The 21,355-nt window shown below is 45.5% G+C and overlaps 1 long non-coding RNA gene across 1 annotated transcript in view; it reads right to left on the bottom strand.

The window, feature by feature from the left end:
* Positions 1 to 20,759, bottom strand: part of LOC139279296 (uncharacterized) — a 220,653-nt gene extending 199,894 nt beyond the window's left edge. The window contains exon 1 of the long non-coding RNA XR_011596437.1: positions 20,686 to 20,759. This is a non-coding gene — a long non-coding RNA (uncharacterized lncRNA). The remainder of the gene's footprint in view (positions 1 to 20,685) is intronic.
* Positions 20,760 to 21,355: the final 596 nt, after the last annotated feature.

Genomic DNA, 21,355 nt, shown 5'->3' with positions numbered 1-21,355 from the left:
CATGGACTCAGCTCCACTTCCCCGCCCACTCCCCATAACCCCTTAACCCCTTGTCATTTAGGAAACTGCCTATTTCTGTCTTAAATTTATTCAATGACCCAGCCTCCACAGTTCTCTGAGGCAGTGAATTCCACAGACTTACAACCCTCTGAGAGAAGACACTTCTCCTCATCTCTGTTTTAAATGGGTAGCCCCTTATTCTAAGTTCATGCCCTCTAGTTCTAGTCTCTCCCATCAGGGGAAACATCCTCCCTGCATCCACCTTGTCAAGCTTATACATTTCGATAAGATCACCTCTCATTCTTCTGAATTCCAATGAGCAGAGGCCCAACCTACTCAACTTTTCCTCATAAGTCAACACCCTCATCCCCGGAATCAACCGAGTGAACCTTCTCTGAACTGCCTCCAAAGCAAGTATATCCTTTCGTAAATATGGAAACCAAAACTGCACACAGTATTCCAGGTTTAGCCTCACCAATACCCTGTATAGCTGTAGCAAGACTTCGCTGCTTTTATACTCCATCCTCTTTGCAATAAAGGCCAAGATACCATTGGCCTTCCTGATCACTTGCTGTACCTGCATACTATCCTTTTGTGTTTCATGCACAAGTACCCCCAGGTCCCGCTATACTGCAGCACTCTGCAATCTTTCTCCATTTAAATAATAACTTGCTCTTTGATTTTTTTCTGTGAAAGTGCATGACCTCACACTTTCCAACATTATACTCCATCTGCCAAATCTTTGCCCGCTCACTTGTCATTGGGCAATTTAATAATTCAGCCATTCTGAACTTAATAACAGCTTCTTATTGACAGGAATCAGTGACATGTATTTGTTGTTTCATCTTCCCGCTTTTATTTTGTTCACACTTATAAAGGGGCTTAAAAATTCCAGTTCTTCCAGTTCTGAGAAAAGGTCATCGACCTGAAACGTTAATTCTGATTCTCTCTCCACAGATGCTGCCTGACCTGCTGAGTGTTTCCAGCATTTGCTGTTTTTATTTCACATTTCCATCGCATTTTGCTGATGTTATGGGGCTTAATATTGTCCACTTTCTCGTTGTAATTAAGGGTCTACACTCAAAACATTGTCCCATCTTTTCCCTTTCTGGTTCCGACAAGCCTGCTGTGCAGCTTCAACACTTTCATTTTCTTTCCTCCTTTCCACCTCTGCTCTGACCAGCTGCTTTGAAGCATACAACACAGAAACAAAGGGAGGGCTTTGTGGCACAAGTCAGCGCGCAGATATCTGGCTCGATAACATTTAGAGGTATACAGCATATCAGTTGGCCGCAATTGTCATGGATTGTAAATTTCCCAATGTTCGATGCTGAGTTAACTGGTTAACTCTTCCACATGAAATTCTCGTTCGTTACTTAAATTAACTCATTAGCCAATTGAAATAATAAAGTAAATGATCATTCAAATATTGAACAGAGGAAAAAGAAAATAAATTAAATTGTATAGCGCCTTTCACAACCTCAGGATGTCCCAAAATGCTTTCCAGCCAATTAACTACTTTTTGGAGTGCAGTCACCGTTGTAATGCAGGGAAACACGGCAGCCAATTTGCACTCAGCAAGCTCCTACAAACAGATACGTGATAATGACCAGATAATCTGTTTTCGTGATGTTGATTGAGGGATAAATGTTGGTAGGACACCGGGGAGAGCTCCCCTGCTCTTCTTCGAAATAGTACCATGGGGTCTTTTACATCCACCTGAGAGGAATTAAAACCCTGAGGAATTTCAGATCATATAGTCACTCAGATGTTACTGAAGATGAGGGGTCACAGCTACGAAGAGAGACTCGAAAAGTGAAGGCCTTTTTAACCAGCACTGAGAAGGCTAGGGAGTGACGTGATAAAGGTCTTCAAGATTATGAAGGTTCATGACAGGGTAAATGGTGATAAATGCTGATGGATTGTTTGCACTAACGTTGAGATGGTAATACGAGGGCACAAATTAAATTCATATAGCGGAAAGGAAAATCGAGCCTTACACAGGGAATGTGGAATTCTCTGCTCCAAACCAGAGTCCATAAATTATTTTAAAAGGGAGTTAGATCGTTGCTTAAAAATTAAGTGTTAAAGGCTTTGTGGAGTGAGCAGAAGAGGGCAGGGGGGTATTAGACTAGATGGCTCATGTGGAGAACAACACCAGTACAACCTTGTTGGGCAAAATTTCCTGTTTCTACAAAAAAAAACAGAATTTTAAGCCCTCAATTACACCTGATTTTTAACCGAGTATTGGCAGTCAAAAATTACGCCACAGCTGTCATTTAAATGTACTGCAAGCAAACCCCCAGAACAGCATAAGGTTATTAGAGTGTGCTGTGGAGAAGCATTGTTCCTAGTCTTAGAATCTCACGGCGAGCAGCTTTTTCAGTAATATGTCCCTGAACAACTGGAATGGAGACAAGTTAAAACTGAAAGAAGTTCAGTTAGGCAAGTGGGCAAATGCATGGCAGATGAAGTATAATGTGGATAAATGTGAGGTTATCCACTTTGGTGGTAAAAACAGAGAGACAGACTATTATCTGAATGGTGACAGATTAGGAAAAGGGGGGGTGCAACGAGACCTGGGTGTCATGGTACATCAGTCATTGAAGGTTGGCATGCAGGTACAGCAGGCAGTTAAGAAGGCAAATGGCATGTTGGCCTTCATAGCGAGGGGATTTGAGTACAGGGGCAGGGAGGTGTTACTACAGTTGTACAGGGCCTTGGTGAGGCCACACCTGGAGTATTGTGTACAGTTTTGGTCTCCTAACTTGAGGACGGACATTCTTGCTATTGAGGGAGTGCAGCGAAGGTTCACCAGACTGATTCCCGGGATGGCGGGACTGACATATCAAAAAAGACTGGATCAACTGGAGTTCAGAAGAATGAGAGGGGACCTCATAGAAACGTTTAAAATTCTGACGGGTTTAGACAGGTTAGATGCAGGAAGAATGTTCCCAATGTTGGGGTAGTCCAGAACCAGGGGACACAGTCTAAGGATAAGGGGTAAGCCATTTGGGACCGAGATGAGGAGAAACTTCTTCACCCAGAGAGTGGTGAACCTGTGGAATTCTCCACCGCAGAAAGTTGTTGAGGTCAATTCACTAAATATATTCAAAAAGGAGTTAGATGTAGTCCTTACTACTCGGGGGATCAAGGGGTATGGCGAGAAAGCAGGAATGGGGTACTGAAGTTGCATGTTCAACCATGAACTCATTGAATGGCGGTGCAGGCTCGAGTGGCCGAATAGTCTACTCCTGCACTTATTTTCTATGTTTCTGTGTTTCTAAGATAGGGTGCCGAGCACGACTTTCTGATTGAAGTTGTCGGTAAAATTAAAAATAAGTCACGTTTGAAGCAGACATTTGGAAAGAAAATGAAGAGGTTGAGGGATATGGTGAGTAGATTGTGAGGAAGATCTCTGTACAAAGGGATGGCATTTTTTTGAGGCTAATGCCCTTTTCCTGTTCCTTGCTGATAGCTGCAGTACATCAGTCATCATCATCATAGACAGTCCCTCGAAGCGAGGATGACTTGCTTCCATGCCAAAAAGGGATGAGTTCACAATGAAGGATCCAATATTCCAGATTCCGAACTACATCGTGAAGGGTGGATTTTTTTAACGTGTGGTGGCCGTTGCATACCAGCCACCACACGGGCTTGACAGAGCGAGGTCTTGGTCCAGTGGCCCAAGGATTACCCAAGACTAAGTGGAGACCAGCTCTGCTGCACAGACCAAGTGCGCACATATATTGCAGTGTGGGCTGGCCCGTGCTGCCCCTGGGCCCTCGCCTCTTCTGGGCCCCGGTCACTTCCCTCTACGGACTCTTGCTGCTCCTTCACCCCTCCTGCTGTGCCTGCTCGCACTGCAATCAGCGACCTGGCTTCGTAGCCGTCGCCCTCCTGCAGCAGCACGCGCTGCTCCCTGCAGTGGACATCAGTCACACAGCACCTCACTTACACACGACTGCACACATTTGCAATCCAGCGTGACAAACCAGGATTTCACACAAGTAAGTTGTTAAAAAAAAAAGTGATTTACAGCCTAACAAGATGTCGCTATTTATGTTGTCCTTCACATAATACACTGAACCCCCAGTAAACACTGCACCAAAGCTAATATATAACCCTTCTGATTCCAGTCCGACATTCCCACTGACAATCTCGCTCCTTCCAGTTCCAGCCGACTGTGCATTCCTTCTCCCTCTGCATTGGTGACGGCACCTTCAGCCAACTGTGTCCCATAATCTGCAATCCTCTCCCGAAATTCTTGCTGCACTCCTTCCCATTTTAAAAATCTTTCTTAAAACGGAGTTTTCTGACCACCTCCTCAACCCTTTCCTTACCCTTGCTCGGGTCTGTGGAAGCAGCCCAAGATGTTGCACTGCATCGAAGCTGTTATATAAATGTAATGTGTTGCTGAGTTAGCTGTTTTCCACCCAAAATATTTCCTGCATTAACCACAGAGTGCCCAAGGGTGGGGAACAAACCTGCTTCTCGACCTCAGCTAACTAGAACACAGGTACTGAGAAAGAAAAAAGAAAGAAAGACTTGCATTTATATAGCGCCATTCACGACCACCGGACATCTCAAAGCGCTTTACAGCCAATGAAGTATTTTTGGAGTGTAGTCACTGTTGTAATGTGGGAAACGCGGCAGCCAATTTGCGCACAGCGAGCTCCCACAAACAGCAATATGATAATGATCAGATAATCTGTTTTTGTGATGTTGATTGAGGGATAATTATTGGCCAGGACACCTCTTCTTCGAAATAGTGCCATGGGATCTTTTACTTCCACTTGAGAGAGCAGACGGGGCATCAGTTTAATGTCTCACCTGAAAGACAGCAGCTCCGACAGTGCAGCACTCCCTCAGCACTGCACTGGAGTGTCAGCCTAGATTTTTGTGCTCAAGTCCCTGGATTTCCTCCCTCCCCAACATCATTATTGAGGCAGTCCCTCAAAGCGAGGATGACTTGCTTCCACGCCAAAAAGGGATGAGTTCACAGGTGTTTCAATGAAGGATCTAATATTACAGATCCCGAACTACATCTTGGAGGGTGGAAGATGCCTGTGTGTGGATTTTTTTAACGTGTGGTGGCCGTTGCACACCAGCCACCACACGGGCTTGACAGAGCTAGGTCTTGGTCCAGTGGCCCAAGGGTTACCCAAGACTAACTGGAGACCAGCTCTGCTGCACAGACCGAGCGCGTGCACATATTGCAGTGTGGGCTGGCCCGTGCTGCCCCTGGGCCCTCGCCTTTTCTGGGCCCAGATTCACACCTCTCCTGGGCCCCGGTCACTTCCCTCTCTGGACTCTTGCCGCTCCTTCGCCCCCCCCATGCTGTGCCTGCCCGCACTGCAATCAGCGACCTGGCTTCATAGCCGTCGCCCTCCTGCAGCAGCACGCGCTGCTCCCTGCAGTGGTATGCCACCGCACGTTGCTCCCTCCAATGGCCCCGCCTCCCTCCCCACGGCCCTTTCAAAGGACACACTTGAGTTCTGTTTGGCACCTGCCCTAGACAGCCCTGACCGAGCGCGTCTGCACACTATTAAGTGAAGCAATCGGGAGAGACCTGTGCCACAGTGTGTGGTAGACTTGCACCTTTTCCCAAGTCCAAAATTTGACAGAAGTCTTAAGGGGTTGTCTTTTGAGGAAAGATTAAGCAAGTTGGGCCTGTACTCATTGGAGTTTAGAAGAATGAGAAGTGGTCTTATTGAAACATACAAGATTCTGAGGGGGCTTGACACGGTACATGCAGAGAGGATGTTTCCCCTCGTGGGGGAATCTAGAACCAGGGGGCATAGTTTCAGAATAAGGGTTCGCCCATTTAAGACGGAGATGAGGAGGAATTTCTTCTCTCAGAGGGTAGTGAATCTTTTGAATTCTCTGCCCCAGAGAGCTATGGAGGCTGAGTCGTTGAATATATTTAAGGTGGAGATAGACAGATTTTTGAACAATAAGGGAGTCAAGGGTTATGGGGAGTGGGCAGGAAAGTGGAGTTGAGGCCAAGATCAGATCAGCCATGACCTTATTGAATGGCGGAGCAGGCTCGATGGGCCAAATGGCCTACTCCTGCTCCTATTTCTTATGTTCTAAGAGGCTCAATTTTCCCCAAAGCCGTTTCTTGGCATACTTGAAGAGTTTTTTTGGGGCCCAACTACAAAAAAAATCATCCAACTTTCCCCGTTTGAATTGTTGACTGTCCTTTAGCTTTGGGGGTGGAGCCTAAGATCTGTGCCAAAAAGATTGGGTTGCCAGGGCAACAAGGATCACACTGTGGGCTGAGGCTGGAAAGTGAAACATACAACACATTCTGACCAGCTCACAGCAACCTGCCCAAGCACCTTACACATTGCAACAGCATTCCATCATTAAATTATTAATGTGTTTTTGCCAAAATTCTATCCCCCCCCCCGCCGCCCACGTCAGTGCCGGTGCTGCTCCTAACCCTGGCCGAAGGGCCTCCCCCCCCTCCCTCTCCCCACCAGCCCCTACTCTGTCCTCTCCCCCTCTCTGCTGTTGCTGTCCGAGCCGTGGAACAGTGTCTGCTGCGCTGATTTCTTTACCTGTGCCGATTTTGTTAACTGCCCAGAAGGTTTTTCTCAGAGTGGTCACATAAGCTGTCCTAAGAAAAATTGGAGTAAATCAGAGCTGGCCAAACTTGCTTAAATGGCCAGAATTGGTGCGGGTGGCAGCGGGATGGTTTTTTAGACCAATATGTCGAGGAACCAACTAGGGGGGAGGCCATCTTAGACTGGGTGTTGTGTAATGAGAGAGGATTAATTAGCAATCTCGTTGTGCGAGGCCCCTTGGGGAAGAGTGACCATAATATGGTGGAATTCTACATTAGGATGGAGAATGAAAGAGTTAATTCAGAGACCATGGTCCAGAACTTAAAGAAGGGTAACTTTGAAGGTATGAGGCGTGAATTGGCTAGGATAGATTGGCGAATGATACTGAAGGGGTTGACTTTGGATGGGCAGTGGCAGACATTTAGAGACTGCATGGATGAACTACAACAATTGTACATTCCTGTCTGGCGTAAAAATAAAAAAGGATAGGTGGCTCAACCGTGGCTATCAAGGGAAATCAGGGATAGCATTAAAGCCAAGGAAGTGGCATACAAATTGGCCAGAAATAGCAGCGAACCCGGGGACTGGGAGAAAAGAACTCAGCAGAGGAGGACAAAGGGTTTGATTAGGGCAGGGAAAATGGAGTACGAGAAGAAGCTTGCAGGGAACATTAAGATGGATTACAAAAGTTTCTATAGATATGTAAAGAGAAAAAGGTTAGTAAAGACAAACGTAGGTCCCCTGCAGTCAGAATCAGGGGAAGTCATAACGGGGAACAAAGAAATGGCGAACCAATTGAACAAGTACTTTGGTTCGGTATTCACTGAGGAGGACACAAACAACCTTCCGGATATAAAAGGGGTTGGAGGGTCTAGTAAGGAGGAGGAACTGAGGGAAATCCTTATTAGTTGGGAAATTGTGTTGGGGAAATTGATGGGATTGAAGGCCGATAAATCCCCAGGGCCTGATGGGCTGCATCCCAGAGTACTTAAGGAGGTGGCCTTGGAAATAGTGGATGCATTGACAGTCATTTTCCAACATTCCATTGACTCTGGATCAGTTCCTATGGAATGGAGGGTAGCCAATGTAACCCCACTTTTTAAAAAAGGAGGGAGAGAGAAAACAGGGAATTATAGACCGGTCAGCCTGACATCGGTAGTGGGTAAAATGATGGAATCAATTATTAAGGATGTCATAGCAGTGCATTTGGAAAGAGGTAATATGATAGGTCCAAGTCAGCATGGATTTGTGAAAGGGAAATCATGCTTGACAAATCTTCTGGAATTTTTTGAGGATGTTTCCAGTAGAGTGTACAAGGGAGAACCAGTTGATGTGGTATATTTGGACTTTCAGAAGGCTTTCGACAAGGTCCCACACAAGAGATTAATGTGCAAAGTTAAAGCACATGGGATTGGGGGTAGTGTGCTGACATGGATTGAGAACTGGTTGTCAGACAGGAAGCAAAGAGTAGGAGTAAATGGGTACTTTTCAGAATGGCAGGCAGTGACTAGTGGGGTACCGCAAGGTTCTGTGCTGGGGCCCCAGCTGTTTACACTGTACATTAATGATTTAGACGAGGGGATTAAATGTAGTATCTCCAAATTTGCGGATGACACTAAGTTGGGTGGCAGTGTGAGCTGCGAGGAGGATGCTATGAGGCTGCAGAGCGACTTGGATAGGTTAGGTGAGTGGGCAAATGCATGGCAGATGAAGTATAATGTGGATAAATGTGAGGTTATCCACTTTGGTGGTAAAAACAGAGAGACAGACTATTATCTGAATGGTGACAGATTAGGAAAAGGGGAGGTGCAAAGAGACCTGGGTGTCATGGTACATCAGTCATTGAAGGTTGGCATGCAGGTACAGCAGGCGGTTAAGAAAGCAAGTGGCATGTTGGCCTTCATAGCGAGGGGATTTGAGTACAGGGGCAGGGAGGTGTTGCTACAATTGTACAGGGCCTTGGTGAGGCCACACCTGGAGTATTGTGTACAGTTTTGGTCTCCTAACCTGAGGAAGGACATTCTTGCTATTGAGGGAGTGCAGCGAAGGTTCACCAGACTGATTCCTGGGATGGCGGGACTGACCTATCAAGAAAGACTGGATCAACTGGGCTTGTATTCACTGGAGTTCAGAAGAATGAGAGGGGACCTCATAGAAACGTTTAAAATTCTGACGGGGTTAGACAGGTTAGATGCAGGAAGAATGTTCCCAATGTTGGGGAAGTCCAGAACCAGGGGACACAGTCTAAGGATAAGGGGGAAGCCATTTAGGACCGAGATGAGGAGGAATTTCTTCACCCAGAGAGTGGTGAACCTGTGGAATTCTCTACCACAGAAAGTTGTTGAGGCCAATTCACTAAATATATTCAAAAAGGAGTTAGATGAAGTCCTTACTACTAGGGGGATCAAGGGGTATGGTGAGAAAGCAGGAATGGGGTACTGAAGTTGCATGTTCAGCCATGAACTCATTGAATGGCGGTGCAGGCTAGAAGGGCCGAATGGCCTACTCCTGCACCTAGTTTCTATGTTTCTATGTTTCTATGCCCCAATGAGATTAAAAAAAAATTGGAGCCTAAAATAATCCTCAGTGAATTACGCTAGCGCAGAAACTTTGGGGAAACTTGGAGATTTTAATTTACTCCAAAAAAAACGGCGCAGGTAGTTGGGGAAAATTGAGCCCTATGTAAGTCAGAGAAGAGATAATGGATCGAGTTCTGAATATCTGCCGAGTTCCATTGAGTTGCTAGTAATGAAAATATGTTAAAAACAATAATAACCAATAGAAACGAGGAAGCACAGTGGGAAAAGTCAACTTCTATTTTTAAAAACAATCTTTCAGCATTCGGTCTAACATCTCAGCAATGGCTAGACAGACTACTCGAACCATGCTGCTCAGTTCAAAATTAGGAGAATTTTTTTTTCTTACACACAGCGAGTTGCTATGATCTGGAATGCGCTGCCTGAAAGAGTGGTGGAAGCAGATTCAATCGTGACTTTCAATGGGGAAATTATATCTACATATATATAAATTCCCCAGGGCTATGGGGAAAGTGAGGGGGAGTGGGACTAATTGGATAGCTCTTTCAGAGAGCTGACACAGACACAATGGGCTGAATGGCCTTCTGTGCTGTATGAGTCTATGAAGCAAGTGATAGCTTCACACCACCACTGCACCTGCCCATTTTTTGGGTACACAATAGCGGGTCAGAGCCATAGATATCCTTCTGGTCAGAATGAGTCACACCAAGCCCTGTGTCCATTGGATGAGCTGGTCTCTGAAGTTTGCTCTCAATGACTCCTTCGTGCATCTTCAATTCTCTGTAATTCCTGCTTTTTTTTTTTGAGTGTCAGCTGTGACTCAGTGGACAGCACACTCGCCTCAGAGTCAGAAGGTTGTGGCTTCACGTCCCACTCCAGGGACTTGAGCACAAAAATCTAGGCTGACACTCGCAGCGCAGTGCTGAGGGAGTGCTGCACTGCTGGAGGTGCCGTCTTTCAGATGAGACATTAAACTGAGGTCCCGTCTGCTCTCTCAGGTGGACGTAACAGATCCCATGGCACTATTTTGAAGAAGAGCAGGGGAGTTCTCCCCGGTGTCCTAGCCAATACTTATCCCTCAATCAACAGATTATCTGGTCATTAGCACATTGCTATTTGTGGGAGCTTGCTGTGCACAAATTAGCTGCCACGTTTCCCACATTACAACAGTGACTACACTCCAAAAGTACTTCATTGGCTGTAAAACGCTTGGAGACGTCCGGTGGTCATGAAAGACACTATAGAAATGGAAGTCTTTTTTTCCTTTTCCCTAACCCTTGAAATCCAGTCCGGATTTAATCTTGTATTAATTTTAGGACTGAAAATGCGTGAGCTACAACTGCTGCGAAGCCGACGGTGTGTGAGTCTTGCAGCAATAGTGTCCACTCATCTGTGTGCAGTTTATGCTGCATTTTGTAAGCCTTTAAATCACCAGCCAATCATTTCTGCAGAAAACAAATGAATCACACGGAAGTCAAGGTTTTCCGACCCCAAAAAAAGCATGCATCTACAGATGGGTCAGCTTGATTCAGTGGTAGCACGCTCAGCCAAAAGGTTGTGGGTTCAAGTCCCACGTCAGCACATAATCTAGGCTAACCATTTGAGAACAGCACCGAGTGCGTGCTGCGTTGATGGGAAGTTCCGTCTTTTGGATGAGACCTTAAGTCAAGGCCCTGGCTGCCTGCTCAGGTCAACGTAAAATGTTAGACTACTTGAAGCATTTTCCTGGTGTCCTGACTAACTTTATCCCACAGCCAACACTGAATAACTGGTCACTGCTGTTTGTGGGACCTTACTGTGCACAAATTGCCTGCCATGTTTACCTATGCAACAACAATGACTGCACTTCAAAAGTAGTTCATTGATTGTAAAGCGCTGGGACGTCCTGTGGATGCAGAAGGCACTATATAAATGCAAACATTTTTCTTTACATGGAATCTAGGCACTCCCATTAACATGGAAGACTAGATGATCTCCTCTGGCATTGTACACAGCTAGTCTGGGGTTTCGAAGCACAGTTATGTTTAGCTGCTAAGGTGGACATGCACTAGCTCCTTAACGTCAGTGCTCAGAAACCCTCTGTGGGGAAACGGATTTTTCCAGGGTCAATTCGAGACCAATTGCCAAGGCAAGTTTTTAAAGATTGGTAGCTGCTTGTAAATTTGCCGCTCCTACCCTTAGGGGAGAGGTCATGCCAAATTTTCAAATTGTACCAAACTATAAGGGCAAGTGGAATCAGAAGTTTAGAAATTACAACGTGAGAAGATATGTAAGCGAGCAGAACAACAGAAGGAAAATAAATGATACAAATACTGATGGTGAAGAAAAAGCTGAAGGCGAACTAAATAGGCCCAATGCTAAACATGTGCAACCAAAGTGGACCATCAACAAAGCCAAGAGAATGTTGAAATGCATAGCCAAAATAGTCGAATGCAAGTCAGAAGAGGTAGTGATACTCACGGAATCATAGAATTGTACAGCACAGAAGGAGGCCATTCGGCCCATCGAGTCTGCGCCGGCTCATTCGAAGAGCAACCCAGTTAGTCCCCCTCCCCCGCTCTTTCCCCATATCCCTGCAATTCTTTTCTCCTTCAAGTATTTATTCAATTCCCTTTTGAAGGCTTCTATTGAATCTGTATCCACCACCCTATCGGGCAATGCATTCCAAATCCTAACCACTCGTTGCGTAATAAAGTTTTTCCTCATATCACCTCTGGTTCTTTTGCCAATCACCTTAAATCTGTGCCCTCTGGTTATCGACCCTTCAGCCACTGGAAACACTTTCTCTTTATCTACTCTATCTAAACCCTTCAAGATTTTAAGCACCTCGATCAAATCTCTGCTCTAAGGAGAACATCCGCATCTTCTCCAGTCTCTCCATGTAACTGCAACTCACCTCTGGTACCATGCTCATAAATCTCTTCTGTACCCTCTCCACAGCCATCATGTCCTTCCTGAAGTATGATGCCCAGAACTGGACACAATATTCCAGCTGGGGCCGGACTAGTGTTTTATATAGGTTCAACATAACTTCCGAGCTTTTGAACTCAATGCCTCTATTTATAAAGCCCAGGATCCCATATGCTTTACTAACTGCTTTGTCAACCTGTTCAACCTTGACTTCTTCTTAGGCAGTCCCCCGTATCGAGGATGATTTGCTTCCACACAAAAAGGTGTTTCAATGAAGGACCTAATATTCCAGATCCCGAACTACTTGTTGAAGAGTGGAAGATGCCTGTGCGTGGATTTTTTTAACCTGTGGTGGCCGTTGCACACCAGTCACCATACGGGCTTGACAGAGCTAGGTCTTGGTCCTGCGGCAAGGATTAACCAGGACGACTGGAGACCAGCTCTGCTGCACGGCCCTAGTGTGCACACATATCGCAGTGTGGGCTGGCCCGTGCTGCCCCTGGGCCCTTGCCTCTTCTGGGCCCCGAACTCACGCCTCTCCTGGGCCCCGATCAAGCAGCGACGAGAGATTGTGGAGCGACATGATCAACCATTAACCTAAGTAATGACACATCTTGAATACTCCATCGAGTTCTGGTCATCACAGTCCATTTTCTCAGACAGCAGATAATAATGGTTCTGCTGCAACCATTCACACCTCCCCTGGACCCATCTTTATTGTCCAATAAACACCCTCTTTTGCCTTGCACCCTCCTCCTGTCCTCCACACTATTACAGACCTTTGATTCTTCCTCCCATTCCCCCTTGCAACTCCACCCCACCCCCCTTTTCCCTGGCTCTGCACTTGCTTAGAAACTGTTAAATCTCCAACTTCTTCCAGTTCTGATGAAAGCTCATCGACCTGAAAAGTGACCTCTGTTTCTCTCTGCACGGATGCTGTCCTGACCTGCTGAGTGTTTCTGGCATTTTCTGTTTATACTTCAGATTTCCAGTATCCTCAGTATTTTGCTTTTGTGCAAGTGGTTATTTGCCACAGTGCGTTTCTTTATGGGATCTTGCTGTGCGCACAAAATAGTGGTTGAGATTTGGCTACATGGCAACAGTTCCTGCACTTCAAAAAAATTCTAAGTGAGTCACTGCACTTGCAGCACTTGGCAACTGTGTTGACGGACGTGATAAGGAGCTTTATAATTGCAAGTCTTCTGCTTTTCTTTTAATATTCAACATTTTTTTTGTTGGAATATTAATTAACTGGTGAAACTGAATGTGCTGGAAGATTTATATCCTGTGCGAACTGGTGTTTCTCTCTCCTGGACTGGGATTACAATTCTTCAAGTCCAAAAATCAGTTACTACGGTAACACTGCTGAACACGTCTGAATGAAAGAATCCAGTTCTTAATCGTGAAAGCAGACAGGAAAGAATTACTTCAGGAGTGTAAAAGTAACATTTTCACTGAGCACTCCCATGAGAGACAGCAACAGCAGTTAAAGCCAAAAGCCTGGTTAAGGTGCAATCACTGACAATTCAACAAGCATAGAAGTGTTTTAATGGATGCAAAACATCTGTCAAGATCTGATGGGAGATGGCTGACAGCACACAGAACCAGGCTCTAGAAAAGTCCCTGTAATTATGCCAAAGGGACTTTTCCTCCTTCCTGGGAGTTTTCAAGCTGATTTACGCTAATTAAAGTTGATCGGGTAGATAGAGAGAAACATAGAAACATAGAAAATAGGTGCAGGAGTAGGCCATTCGGCCCTTCGAGCCTGCACCGCCATTCAATAAGATCATGGCTGATCATTCCCTCAGTACCCCTTTCCTGCTTTCTCTCCATACCCCTTGATCCCCTTAGCCGTAAGGGCCATATCCAAGTCCCTCTTGAATATATCCAATGAACTGGCAACAACAACTCTCTGCGGCAGGGAATTCCACAGGTTAACAACTCTCTGAGTGAAGAAGTTTCTCCTCATCTCAGTCCTAAATGGCCTACCCCTTATCCTAAGACTATGTCCCCTGGTTCTGGACTTCCCCAACATCAGGAACATTCTTCCCACATCTAACCTGTCCAGTCCCGTTAGAATCTTATACGTTTCTATGAGATCCCCTCTCATCCTTCTAAACTCCAGTGAATAAACCATTTCCTCTGGTGGGGTGAGTCCAGAACGGGAGGACATAATCTTCAAATTAGAGCTAGATTGTTCAGGGGTGAAGTCAGGAAGCATTCCTTCACACAAAGGGCAGTAGAAATCTGGAACTCTCTCCCCCAAAAAGCTGTTGAGGCTAGGGGTCAATTGAAACATTTCAAAACTGAGATGGAGAAGTTTTGTTAGGCAATTGTAGGAAGGGCTTTGGAACCAAGGAGGTGGTATTCAGTAAGATAATGGGGCTAACAGTAGATAAATCCCCTGGACCTGATGGCTTGCATCCTAGGGTCTTAAGAGAAGTAACGGCAGGGATAGTAGATACATTGGTTGTAATTTACCAACATTCCCTGGATTCTGGGGAGGTCCCAGCAGATTGGAAAACTGCAAATGTAACGTCCCTATTCAAAAAAGGAGGCAGACAAAAAGCAGGAAACTATAGACCAGTTAGCCTGTGGTTGGGAAAATGTTGGAGTCCATTATTAAAGAAGCATCACAGGACATTTGGAAAAGCATAATTCAGTCAGGCAGAGTCAGCATGGATTTATGAAGGGGAAGTCATGTTTGACAAATTTGCTGGAATTCTTTGAGAATGTAACGAGCAGGGTGGATAAAAGGGAACCAGTGGATGTGGTGTATTTGGACTTCCAGAAGGCATTTGACAAGGTGCCACATAAAAGGTTACTGCACAAGATAAAAGTTCACGGGGTTGGGGGTAATATATTAGCATGAATAGAGGATTGGCTAACTAACAGAAAACAGAGATTGGGGATAAATGGTTAATTCTCTGGTTGGCAACCAGTTACTAGTGGGGCGCCGCAGGGATCAGTGCCGGGACCCCAACTATTTACAATCTATATTAACGACTTGGAAGAAAGGACTGAGTGTAACGTAGCCAAGTTTGCTGACGATACAAAGATGGCAGCAAAAGCAATGTGAGAAGGACACAAAAAATCTGCAGAAGGACAGAGACAGGCTAAGTGAGTGGGCAAAAATTTGGCAGATGGAGTATAATATCAGAAAGTGTGAGGTCATGCACTTTGGCAGAAAAAAATCAAAGAGCAAGTTATTATTTAAATGGAGAAAGATTACAAAGTGCTGCAGCACAGCGGGACCTGGGGGGACTTGTGCATGAAACACAAAAGGATAATATGCAAGTACAGCAAGTGATCAGGAAAACCAATGGTATCTTGGCCTTTATTGCAAAGGGGATGGAATATAAAAGCAGGGAAGTCTTGCTACAGCTATACAAGGTATTGGTGAGGCCACACCTGGAATACTGCGTGCAGTTTTGGTTTCCATATTTACGAAAGGATATACTTGCTTTGGAGGCAGTTCAGAGAAGGTTCACTGGTTTGATTCCGGGGATGAGGGGGCTGACTTGTGAGGAAAGGTTGAGTAGGTTGGGCCTCTACTTATTGGAATTCAGAAGAATGAGAGGTGATCTTATCGAAATGTATAAGATTATGAGGGGGTTTGACAAGGTGGATGCAGAGAGGATGCTTCCACTGATGGAGGAGACTAGAACTAGGGGACATGATCTTAGAATAAGGGGCTGCCCATTTAAAACAGAGATGAGGAGAAATTTCTTCTCTCAGAGAGTTCTAAATCTTTGGAATTCGCTGCCTCAGAGAGCTGTGGAAGCTAGGACATTGAATAAATTTAAGACAGAAATAGACAGTTTCTTAAACGATAAGGGGATAAGAGGTTATGGGGAGGGGCGGAGAAATGGAGCTGAGTCCATGATCAGATCAGCCATGATCTTATTGAATGGCGGAGCAGGCTCGAGGGGCTGTATGGTCTACTCCTGTTCCTATTTCTTATGTTCTTATCTTCTTATGGAGTCAAGATACAGATCAGCCATGATTTACAACGATTAACTTTATTTCCAAATCCCTCCGTGGCCTTGCTCCTCCCTATCTTTGTAATCTCATCCAGCCCTACAACCCTCCCAGAACTCCGTGCTTTTCCAATTCTGGGCTCTTGCGCATCTTCAATTTTAATCGCTCCACCCTTGGTGGCTGTGCCTTCAGCTGCCTAGGGCCCGAGCTCTGGAATTCCCTCCCCAAACCTCTCCGCCTCTCTACCACTCTCCCCTCCTTTAAGTCGTTTGTTAAAACCTACCTCTTTTGGTCAGCTGTCCTAATATCTCCTTGTGCGGCTTGGTGTCAAAACTTGTTTGGTAACACTCCTGTGAAGCATCTTGGGATGTTTTACTATGTTAAAATCGCTATATCAATGCAAGTTGTTGTTATGATACCAGAACTGAGAAGTTATACCTGTCAGATTAGGTTGAATGGGCAGGGGATCTTTTCGCAAGAAAAGCGAAGGCTTAGGGGTCACCTGATAGAGGTCTTTAAGATCACGAAGTGGTTTGCTAGGGTAGACATACAGAAGAGGTTTCCACTCGCGCGGAGGGCGGGGGAAGAGACTAAAACTAGGGACCTTAGATAAAAGATAGTCACTGAAAAAAATCTGACAACAAATTCAGGAGAAACTGCTTTACCCAGTGAGTGTTGAGAATGTGGACCTCGCTACCACAGGGAGTGGCTGAGGCAAATAACATGGATGCATTTAAGGGGAAGTTAGATATCACATGAGGGAGAAAGGAATCGAAGGAGATGCTGAGAGGGTGAGATGAAGAGTAGTGGGAGGAGGCTTGTGTAGAGCATAAACACCAGTATGGACCTGTTGGGCCGAATGGCCTACCTCTACGCTATCATTTCTATGTAATTCTATGTAACATGCTTGAGGGGCTGAATGGCCTACTCCGCTTCCTATGTTCAGCTCTTTTAACTGTCGCAGAGCCTGCTGTGGACGCTGCTCAAACAGCATTATACCGGCAATAGGGGAAAGCTCGCATTGCAACAGCAGCTGCTGGAACTGCAGCCTAACTAACACTCACAACGCAGAGATAAGGAGGGGAACAAAAACTGTGAAGTGCTGCAAAGCTTGAAATGAAAACAGAAACCGCCAGAAATACACAACTGGTCCGTCAATGCCTGAATAGAGAAAAGGGCAGCTTAATGCTTCAGTTGGCGACTACCATCAGAATCTTTGCTCCCCTCCTCTGCTGCAGACGCTGAATCGTGCTGGAGTACAAGCATACGGCCCATAGCTCACCCAAGTGACCATTTCCACAGGTGAGCCAGGGTTGTCAGCATTAGCAGGCTTTTCAACTGTAGAGGGCATCATAGCCAAGCCTGACACCGCTGTCACCCAACATCTACATTCACCAACAGGAGCTATTCAGTAGCCATCTTGCCAACACGAGTCATGTAATGGTGATAAGGAACGAGGACCCAGGCCATTCTGCCTTCTCCCAGCCCTCAGCGTGAAGGCCAAATGTAGCCCTTGTTCACCTGGTTCAACTGAGATCAACTAGCTCAGTACATCGTCCCTCCTCCCACCCTGCCGCCCTCTCCTCTCCCCTCCGCCCAGCATCCCTCCTCCCACCCTCTCCTCCCTTCCTCCCACCATCTCTCCTCTCATCCTCCCACCCTCTCCTTTCCCCTACTCTCCTCCCAGCCTCCCCCTCCCACCCTCCCATCGTGCCTCCTCCCATCCTCCCTCCTGCCAGCCTCTCCTTTCCCCTCCCCTCCTCCCCACCTCCCTCCCTCCTCTCATACTCCCACCGTCCTGCCTTCTCCTTTCCCCCCTCCCCCACTGTCCCTCTTCCCAACCTCCCTCCTCCCGCCGTCACTCCTCTCACCCTCCTTCCCTTCTCCTCCCACCTCTCTCTCCCTCCCTCCTCTTAGCATCCCTCCCACCCTCCCTCTTCCATCCCTCCTTCAGCCCTCCCTCCTCCCAGTGTCCCTCCTGCCAGATAACACAACAGCTGCCATTCCATTGGATGTTGTCAGGAGACGATTAACTTACTCGGGAATTATGACCTTGCCGAGCGCCCGCTAATAATTTTTCACTTCTCAATTTGTGGTAAATTTTATTTTCAAAGAAAGCAGTTTCAGACAACTTTCAGTAGCTGCCAGTATTTAACTAACATCATGTGTCCCCTCATATAAGCACTCGCGTACATGTGGTTTTCCCATTAGATGTTTGCTACTAACTACCAGGAATTGAACACGTGGGAAAATGCTACATAAAAATTAAACAAAAAAAAAATCTTTCCTGGCTTCCCTGCAGGTTCAGAGACGAGAAGGAACTGGGTTTAATTCCCAGTCTATGCCGAGTAAACAGACCTCAGCCAGAGCTGATTGTCGTGGTGTTACGATTGACTTTGAAACCTCTGGGCTTGAGGAAGAAAACATAAGAACTAAACATAGGAACAGGAAGAGGCCATTCAGCCCCATTGAGCCTGTTCCATCATTCAAGGAGATCATTGCTGATCTGCATCTTAATTCTATCCACCTGCCTTCGCTCCATGTCCTTTTATTCCCTTGGCTAGCAAAAATCGATCAATCTCAGATTTAAAATTATTAACTGAGCTTGCATCAACTGCTTTTTGTGGGAGAGAGTTCCACACTTCTCCCATCCTTTACGTGAATTACACAGAATATACAGCCCAGAAACAGGCCATTCAGCCCAACCAGTCCATGCCGGCGTTTATGCTCCACTCGAGCTTCCTCCTGTTCCTCCTCATCTAACTCTATCTGCATAACCCTCAATTCCCTTCTTGCTCACATTATTATCTAACTTCCTCTTAAATGCTTCCGTGCCAGTTTTCCCATTTGTTGAGGTTCGAAAGGTAAATTCAGCTTTAATAGCTGAATATTCACATTTGGAACTTCTTTTAAATATTGAATATTTCTTCAAAGGCAGAAAGAGCTGAAGAATGTATTGATTCGCTGCATTTTATTTTGTATTGCTTCAGTAGGCATGGCCCCTTTAAATCTCAGACCTCTTCATTACCCACAATTCCGTGCGAGCTCCACAGTTTTGCTCACAGAAGTTGCAACAACGCCGGATCTGGACAGAAACTTCATCCCGGATCCCTCCAGCAATGCCACCAGGAGGGCATTGCGCGGAAGGGTGAGCGCTGCGCACCTATCTCCATGCCGCCCAGACCAATTTCACCCAGATCATTAGCAGCCATTTCCAGCAGCCGTTAACAGCACCGGCAGCTTTGTTGGTGAACATGAATTTTCCTCTGTGTCAACTCTATCAAAACCTGTCAGAATTTTAAAGACCCTTATTAGGTCACCCCTTGGCCTTCTCTTTTCAAGAGAAAAGAGATGTTTCCTGATAGGTATAACCTTGCAGTTCTGGTATCATCCTTGTAAATCCTTTTTGCACCTTCTGCAGTGCCCCTTTTTATAATATGGCGACCAGAACTGTACCCAGTACTCCAAGTGTGATCTAATCAAGGTTCGATACAAGTTTAACATAACTTCTCTACTTTTCAATTCTATCCCTCTCGGAATAAACACCAGTTTGATTTTTTTTTAATGGCCTTATTAACCTGTGGAGCTACTTTTAGTGATTTGTGTATTTGTACTTCCTGATCCCTTTGCTCCTGTACCCCATTTAGATTCTTATTTTCCAAGTAATATGTGACCTCCCTAGTTATCTTACCAAAATGCAATACCTCACATTTGCCTATGTTGAAATTAATTTGCCAATTATATGCCCATTCTACAAGTTTTTTTAATGTCTTCTTGTAATTAGTTGCCGTCCTCCTCAGTATTAACTATCTCCCTCAATTTGATGTCATCTGCAAATTTAGAAACTGTGTTTTTGATTCCAAAGTCTAAGTTAATATAAATTGCGAACAACAGTGGTCTAGTACTGATCCTTGTAGGAGCCCACTTTCCACCTTCTGCCACTCTGAATAGCTACCCTTTGCCCCAAGTCTCTGCCTTCTATCTCGCAGCCAGCGAGCTATCCATTCTACTACTTGTTCCCTGACTCTGCCTGCTCTGACCTTATTCATTAGACTATTATGTGGTACCTTATCCAAGGCCTCTTGGAAATCTAAATAAATTACACCTACTGCATTACTCTTTTCTTCTCGGTTACCTTTTCAAAGCATTCATTGAGGTTGGTCAAGCAAGACTTTCCCTTTTGAAATCCATGCTGACTATCAATTGTTATATTTTTAGTTTCTAGATGTTTTTCTATTTTCTCCTTTAGTAGCGATTTCATTACCTTTCCTACCACCAATGTTCAGCTGATTGGTCTATAGTTCCCTGGACATGTTCGAGCTCCCTTCTTAAGTATAGGCATAACTTTAACTGTCCTAAAATGCTCAATCCAGGGAATACAAGCCTAGTTTATGTAATCTCTCCTCATAACATAACAGAGCCCTGGTAACATTCTGGTGAATCTGTGCTGCACTTCTTCCAAGGCTAATATATAATTTCTAAGGTGCGGTGCCCAGAACTGTACACAGTACTCTAGATGTGGTCAAACCAGGGCTTTGTATAGCTGTAGCAAAACTTCCTCCCCTTCATATTTTAGGAGCTTGCTGTTCTTCAATGCAACGATCTTGAATTAGCTCACAGTTCAACAGTTAGCCTGATATCAACGTATATACAATCTGTACATAAACCCCGTAATTGCGTCTTACTTGTCACAGGAGGCTGTTATCCTTTGGGCTGGATGTCACAGTAACCACCAATCACTTGAGTCCCAGGTCATTCCCCTTGAACCTCACAATGTGCGCTGAGTGAGAACTGCAACAAAGGAAACCGGATTTACTTAAAAAAAAAATTAATGGCCTTTACGTAGTATAAAAAACAAGTCCAGCAGTGAGGTAGTGTTATGATACAGCTGGCTGGAGACACTGATGCAACAATGTTTGGTTTGCAACCACAATTTCAAGCAGCGAGAGAGCCCATTTGACCCCTTATGTCAATTGACACTGACCCCAGTTTTATGCTGAGAGCATGCAGAGATCAAGCACAGGCAGCGGAAAGAGCGTGCGGCAAATCTGTCCCACTCTCCCTTACCCTCAACAACTATCTGTCCCACCTGTGACAGGGACTGTGGCTCTCGGATTGGACTGTTCAGCCACCTCATTTTAAGAGTGGAAGCAAGTCTTCCTCGACTCTGAGGGACTGCCTGTGATGATGCCCTTTACCCCATAACCTTGTATATTTAACTTTTTCAAATACTGATCCGATTCCCTTTTAAATGGTACTGTATTTTCTTGGAGCGATGGCCATCCCGCTCACTAAGCAGGAACAGGGCGATGGGATGCTGGAAATCGCAGTGTCCGCTCTCACTGCCTCGCTCTC

This window comes from Pristiophorus japonicus, chromosome 14 (genome assembly GCF_044704955.1).
Source record: "Pristiophorus japonicus isolate sPriJap1 chromosome 14, sPriJap1.hap1, whole genome shotgun sequence".
NCBI classification, from domain to species: Eukaryota; Metazoa; Chordata; class Chondrichthyes; family Pristiophoridae; genus Pristiophorus; species Pristiophorus japonicus.
Note: the sequence above shows the minus strand (reverse complement) of the source record. Positions and strands in the feature narration are given on the sequence as shown.